Raw genomic sequence first — 7155 nt, 5'->3', positions numbered from 1 at the left:
TCATGTTTATATGTGTACTGTACCGTCCACCTAACAGTGATGACTCCATTTACACCTCACTATCTGAAAACATGGACCATCTTCTATCTTCTCATCCAAACTCTCTCTTCCTCTTATGTGGTGACTTCAATTGTCATCACGCCAGTTGGCTGAGTGTGGGTACCTCTCTCACCTGTCATGACACTTCAGCAAGAGCTTTCTGCAACTCATTGGGACTGACTCAATCATTCAATTTCCCGACCCGGATCTTATCCAATGGTACTATATCTCTTCTGGATCTGATTTTGACAAATTTCCCTGACAATATCTGCTATTCTTTCTTCGCTCCAATTGGTTCTTCTGACCACATGCTTGTCAAAGTGGACATCTCTCTGGCTGTTATCAGAGAACCACCTCACCGCCGTCAAGTCTGGCATTTCACTCAAGCCGACTGGCAGGGTCTCCAAGCAGCCATCAAACTTATAGACTGGTCTCCCATCGCTTATTTCTGCAACATGAACTCTTCTTGATAATTCTTTCAAAGAAACTTGCTCTCCCTTCTGCACAGATTTATCCCTCTTGTCTTCAGTTGTCCAACACTTCCTCCCGCCCTTGGTTCACTGAAGCTTGTGGCGAGGCAGTTGTACTGAAACAAATTGCCTTTGCTCATGGAAAGCAAACCCAACTCAGGGTAATCTTAGTTCCTTCCATAAAGCTCTGAACAAGTGTGTATCTACCCTCAGGAGAGCCAGAAAACAACATCTTTCTAAGCTCAAGTCTGAACTCTCAAACCTCTCTCCCTCCTCCAAATCCTGATGGCATCTAATCAAATCTGTTTCTGGTGTATGTTCCCCCTCCATCCCCTCCCTTACCTCAAATGGCCGCACTGCTGATACTGCACGTGAAAAGGCTGAATACCGAAACTCGGTGTTTGCATCTCATCAGCAAGGTTATGGAATCCATCATCACTTCAGACATGAAATCCTTCCTCTTCTCCAATGGCTTGATTTCTGATCATCAATTTGGTTTCAGACCAGGTCACTCTACCCTGGATATGCTGCTTCTGCTCTCCCAACAATGGATGGAGGTCCTCAATGCCGGACATGAAATCAGAGCCCGATCCCTCGACATATTGCGGGCTTTTGACACGGTGTGGCACCCTGCCCTGTTCACCAAACTCTCTTCCTGTGGTATCCAAGGACATCTCCACTCATGGCTCGCAGACTTCCTCTCCTGTCGCAGTCAATGTGTGGCCTTAAATGGAGTTCTGTCATCCCCTCTTCCTGTCCAGATTGGAGATCCTCAAGACAGAGTTCTGGGTCCTGTTCTTTTTCTGGTTTTCATCAATTATCTATCTGACTCTCTGGAAAATCCTCTATATCTCTTTGCTGATGACTCCACCCTCTGCCATACCATCTGTCATCCCTCAGACCGGCACGCAGCAGCTTCTTTGCTCACTGCAGATCTGGATAAAATCACAAAGTGGTCCAACACGTGGAACATGTCTTTCAATCCGGACAAATTGCACATTCTCACTATGTTTCTCCAAAAGGGCCGTGTGGAAACCCCCTCGCCCCCCCCCCCATCCACTTTCTCAGCAATCCTCTGGAAGAAGTCCATTCTTTCAAGCTTTGGGGTCTCATTATCTGCCATGACCTTTCCTGGGAAAGCCAGATTTCAAACTTCGCCTCCAAAGCCAGTCGCCGACTGGGAAATCCTCTATCATGCAATGTCCTTCCTCGGCCCACCTGAGCTCCTGAACACATACAAAGCTTTCGTCCACAGCCTGATGGAGTACTGCTCTCCGCTCTTTGATGGTGCTCCTGCCTCTCACCTTTCTCGGCTTCACACTGTGGAAACCAAGGCATTTCGGATCATTGGCATCTCCCGCGATGACGATGAGTCTTTGGGCCTCTCACTCTCTCACCGCAGGCAGGTCAATGGTCGTTCTGTCTTCGACCTTCTCCTCTCCGGTCTCGCCCCCTCTGCTGTGTCTGCGATTTGTCCCCACCATATTTCCGCAGAGTGCCCAAGGTCAGCCAACAACTCCGATCTGGTAAAACGACCAAAATCACGAATCACTGCTCACCTTCACTCTTTCATCCCTCTTTTCCCCCCGCCTTTGGAATAAACTCCCACACTGTTCAATACCATTCTGCTCTCCAGGCTTTCAAAACAGCTGTTCACCAGCACCTCTTCTCGTCCTCCATCCAAATCTTCAATCTTTTCTACCCCCTTTAATCCACCCCAAGCCCACCTCCTTCAAATTTCCTGCTTTCCTTCCTGAAAGTCCCTGTAATGTCCATCTTGTATACCCCATGTTCCCCACCCCATCCCTCTCCCTTCCACAGATCTCCTCATCTCTCTGTTCCCCACTGTTTTGTCCTTTCCACTCCCTCCCCTCTTGTCTCCATCTCCCTTTGCTGTGTGTTGTGTGTTTGTTCTCATGCGAGCCTCGACAAGGTATACACAGAAATCCTCTTGCGACAACGTCCCCAAACAAATTTATTGTGTTAGTAGTTGCAACAGAGAACAAGGAAGAGGGAAAGAAAGGTAAAGAGATGCGAGTCAGAAGGAGGAGCCCCCTGCCAGCCTTATCTATGCACCTACGACTGTGCATTTTGGAGCAGTGGGGAGTAGTATTGCATGTTTGTACATCTTAATGGATGAGGATGAAACGTTGAAAAAACAATTAAAGTATGAAATGTACATTTCAATCATATTACATGGATACAGTACCTATAGAAAGTGTACACCCCCCTTTCAAAATTTTCACCTTTTGTTGCCTGCTAGTCTGGAATTAAATTGCATAAAATAAGACTTTCCCACCTTTATTTACACATCTAAACCAACAACTTTCAAGAGAAAAACAAATTCTGCAAATTTCTGAAAATTAATGAATAAATACAAAACTATAATATCTTGCTTGGAAACGTGTCCACCCCCTTCCCCCTCCCCCCCCCCCAAGTTAATACTTGGTCGAAGCACCTTTGACAGCAATTACAGCTGTGAGTCTGTTGGGATAGGTCTCTACCAACTTTGCACAACTTGATTGGGAAATATTGTTATGGGGCCGAGTTTCGGTGGTGAGCACGACTGCGAGGTGGAGCAGTAGAGTCGGCTCCACTGAACACCCGGAATCTAGATCGTCCTTCTTGGAGAACTCCGAGAGGCATGTGCCCCTTACAGGACCGTGGTCGCCAATACTTCGATGGCATGAGGTAGGGTCCACTTGTCTAACTCCAATTTGCCTAAGTACTCACCCCATCCAATTACTGGAGAAACCACACCCTCGGCCGACTCTGTCTGATCCGAGTCGCGGTAATGGCTCGGATCCGGCGTAACCGAGCGGAGTTACCAGAGCCGCGCTGGACCGAATGCACAATTTGCCGCTTCCCGATTTCCCAACACGCACCGCTCTAACCCACTGAAAGAAACACAGAAACGAGCTGAAACATTTAACGGGATTTATTTATGATGGGGGGGGGGGTGGGGGGAGGGAACACACAAAGAGCAGAGTTATCCGACTATAAGAAATACAGTCAATGTCCAAGCACTTAAACATTTGCTACTTATAGACTGGGCCCACAGACAAACACGTGCACACACAAATACCCAAAAGAAGATAGACCTCAATGGTCTTTACTGAAGGTTCCCAGCTCAAGAGAAGATGAGCTGGAAATCAGAGCTATCTTGGACCTTCCCGCTTTGTGCGGCCCTTGACGATCCGGCCTGGCGGGACTTGAACCCACAACTCGATGCCGCTGCAAGCACTGGGTACGGAGGGCAGCGTCGGGCTCCAGCACGCTCCTCCGGCACGCGACGAGACCAGAAACCAGCGACGAGACCGGAAACCAGGGACGAGACGAGACCAGAAACCAGTGACGAGACGAGACCAGAAACCAGCGACGAGATGAGACCAGAAACCAGCGACCAGACGAGACCAGAAACCAGCGACCAGACGAGACCAGAAACCAGTTGACCGTGCCGTCCCGTCTATTTTTCCCTCCTTGCATCGGGGGCGGGGGGGGGGGGGGACGTGTCTCACCTCTCTGCACCACTCATTCATCGGGGGAAATCGGTCGTCTCTCCATGATTGGTTGGGGGCATCTCTATCCCCCCCCCCCAGAAGAGGCTCTGCTTCTCTTGGAGCTCTCTCTGCACCCATTGGCTGAAAAATGACGCATACCCTTATTTGGTACCAGGCCAGAACGAAACGCTTCGTGAGCGTGCGAAAAGCGTGGACAATGCCGCGAGCAGAGTGCCAGGATGGAGCGAAGGTGTTGTAGTTGTTGTTGTAAGTGTAAAAATCCTATCTATAAAATAACTTCGCAGCGCATGCACACTTAATTCCCATTAGACATAGGGGAAAGGGAGCTATCTATCCACATTTAGTTATCGAAATAACTGAGCTATGGAGACCTGAATGTTGAGTGCTCATGGCTGCCGGATCCGTAACAATATTTTGCCCATTCTTCTGCACAAAACTGTTCAAGTTCCAGAGGGAGCGTTTATGGACAGCAATCTTCAAGCCGTGCCACAGATTTTCGATTGGATTTCCGTTGTGGCTCTGACTGGGCCACTCGAGGACATTCATCTTTTTGTTCCTGAGCCACTCCAGCGAAGCTTTGGTTGTGTGCTTCGGGTCATTGTCATGCTGGGTGTGGGTATGACTAACAGCTCGCTGTGCCTCTAAACATTTTATTGGTTGTGGTCTCATTTTGAATCCGATTACGTTGGCCATTTTGCTAACATAATAAAGAACTCTCAATCGTTTGCTCTACTTGCCAAGCAGCTGAGCGAGTAGCTTGCAAAGCGGTTGATACATAACGACCGGCTTGGAAATAGATCGAGGTTTGCTAAATACCGATGGGCGGGTCATAACTGGGATTTTTGAATACACGGGGTACGTTTAAAATTAACTTTTTAAAATGATGATATTTTCGATGAATCATGTTGGGGGGCAGGCGAGGGGGGAGCTGTGAGGGATGTTTTAATTATATTGTTTGGTTTCATCGCCAGTGGGCGTCGTGCCGCCGCTCGCTTGTATTAACAGGAAATTGAAGGAACTCGTCTCCCGTCATCCACGGATATTTGTCGGATGTCCGACATTTCCTCGAGTTTGATTTGCTTGCAGGAACACAACAATTATGGGCAACCATTTTGAAATTGCCATTATTTTGTCGTGTAAATGCTGAAAATTATGTTTGAAAGTCGATTTGAATTCCAGCCCCTGCGCTGTTAACGGCGGGTTAAAAGTGCTCGGCGAGCAGAACCGAGTCGGTGTGAACACAAACGCGGCGCACGCTCGAAAGGCAACATTTAGCAATCATACGTCATCTCGAAAATCCCATATTTTAAGGAGGACAAATCCAATTTTCCCCATCTGCATTTAGGTTACGGATATTATGGATCGCACAGCATCTGTAGTTAAAAGGTAGATCATTGTGTGCCGGTACATGAAATCGATTCCCTACCCCGCATCCAACATATAGCGTTCCTTTAGGTTTCAATGGGATGTCGAAGCTGATTATAAAAAGGGACGTTTGTGATTTTTGTCTTGGATGAAGTTGCTGGTATAAATAGGCCAGGTGAAAGAGAAATAAATGATAGCTTTAAAGTATGGGGTAGTTCAGTGTAATAACTTACAGGCATCAATTGACCAAATGACTTGCTGTGTTCGGTTACTTGTTGCAGTTGGTCGTTAAGATGTTGTTGTTTTTTTTTTAAACTACAATAAAAAAATGTTTAGAAACTTTGTGCACGTGTTACCTTCGATAAGTTTGATGTTGCATCGCCATCTTCTGGTGGAGCACGTTTTACGACTCAGGTGTGGTGCAGATAACGAGCGACACTTATTGTCTGCACCTGACATTGAGGGTTTCCATCACCTTTTCGCCATTGAACTCTCCCATCCGCAAAAACCCCAGTCCAGACGATCAGTCATAACCTGTAAACTGAGAACGTCAGTTTTAACCGACAACGACAAGGTTAGTGTGAACACGAGAACTGTCCAATGTTTTGAATGATAGTTTTGATCGAGGTTCGTTTTCATCAGTCAGGCCCGTTAGTTTTGAGAGGGGATTGCCAATTGGAGCGGCCGAGAGCATCTACCTGAAATTCCAGGTGTTGCTTGTAGCTGAGCTGCAGGTGTGAACATCCCTCTCGAATTTGTGTCCCACTTCTCTACGCAGGGTTTCATCTTTAAAAAAAAAAAAAGGGAATCGAACATTTCATGGGACACGGGAACGTAGTTGGTGAAGTATTTAAGCTCCTCCACACAATTGTTGAAAATACTTGACTCAAACCCTCATCGATTTCTTCATGGAGATCCTTCTTAGTTAATCACACACCGACGCATGGGCTGTAATTACAGCCAATAATGAAACGGTTTCAAGTGTTTTTGTACCAAGAACAATCATTGTACACTATATAGTCAGAATGATACTGAACGAGGTAATGCAAAGTCTGGACACCATGGCACCTCTCAGTTTGCAAGTGCCATTGATACTTTACCACTTATGAATGACTAACATTGCCGGGCAACACCGGGTCCCTCCTCCCACCTATTCCCCTGCCTCCTTCCACCCACCTCTTCCCCTGTGTTGTGACATAGCCCTTGGGTAGAGGACTCGGGGTACTGTCTATTGTTCCGGAGGTCCTGATCGATGTGCTCGGGAGACCAATATGTACCCCATGTGCAGTCGCGCCGTTTCGGCCGTTGGTGGTGACTGAACGACGTTAACATCCTACTGCTGATGCCAATTCACACACCCCACTCTTGAAAACATAGTATTGTATGCAAATCCAATAATCTTCCATATATTACTGAAACTCTCATATTGTATGTATGTATGTATGTATATTCCCAAAATACAGCCAAAACAGTACACGATAGCGCAAAAACGTTCAGCCCACCTTACTCACCATTCTCCTGCGGTGTGCAGTATCAAGTTTCGTTCAAATCGGGCGACGAATAAAATTATTTAAAAAATCAATTCCCGATTTAGTTAAGGACTCTTCGGGAGAATTTGATCAATGTAAACAACCTCAGCGGTATAGTTTCTTGGAGCTATCTCTTTTTTCTTTCTTTCTTTTTTTTTTGAAATGAATTTTTTATCAACCGCTGTCACAACGGGAACCCAACGGTTTCACGGGTCATCGAGTGCAATACAA

Source organism: Eptatretus burgeri, chromosome 4 (genome assembly GCF_056783735.1).
Source record: "Eptatretus burgeri isolate ZD-2024b chromosome 4, Ebu_testis_v1, whole genome shotgun sequence".
Classification (NCBI taxonomy): domain Eukaryota; kingdom Metazoa; phylum Chordata; class Myxini; order Myxiniformes; family Myxinidae; genus Eptatretus; species Eptatretus burgeri.
The sequence above is the reverse complement of the archived record's forward strand: the minus strand, read 5'-3'. Positions refer to the sequence as shown.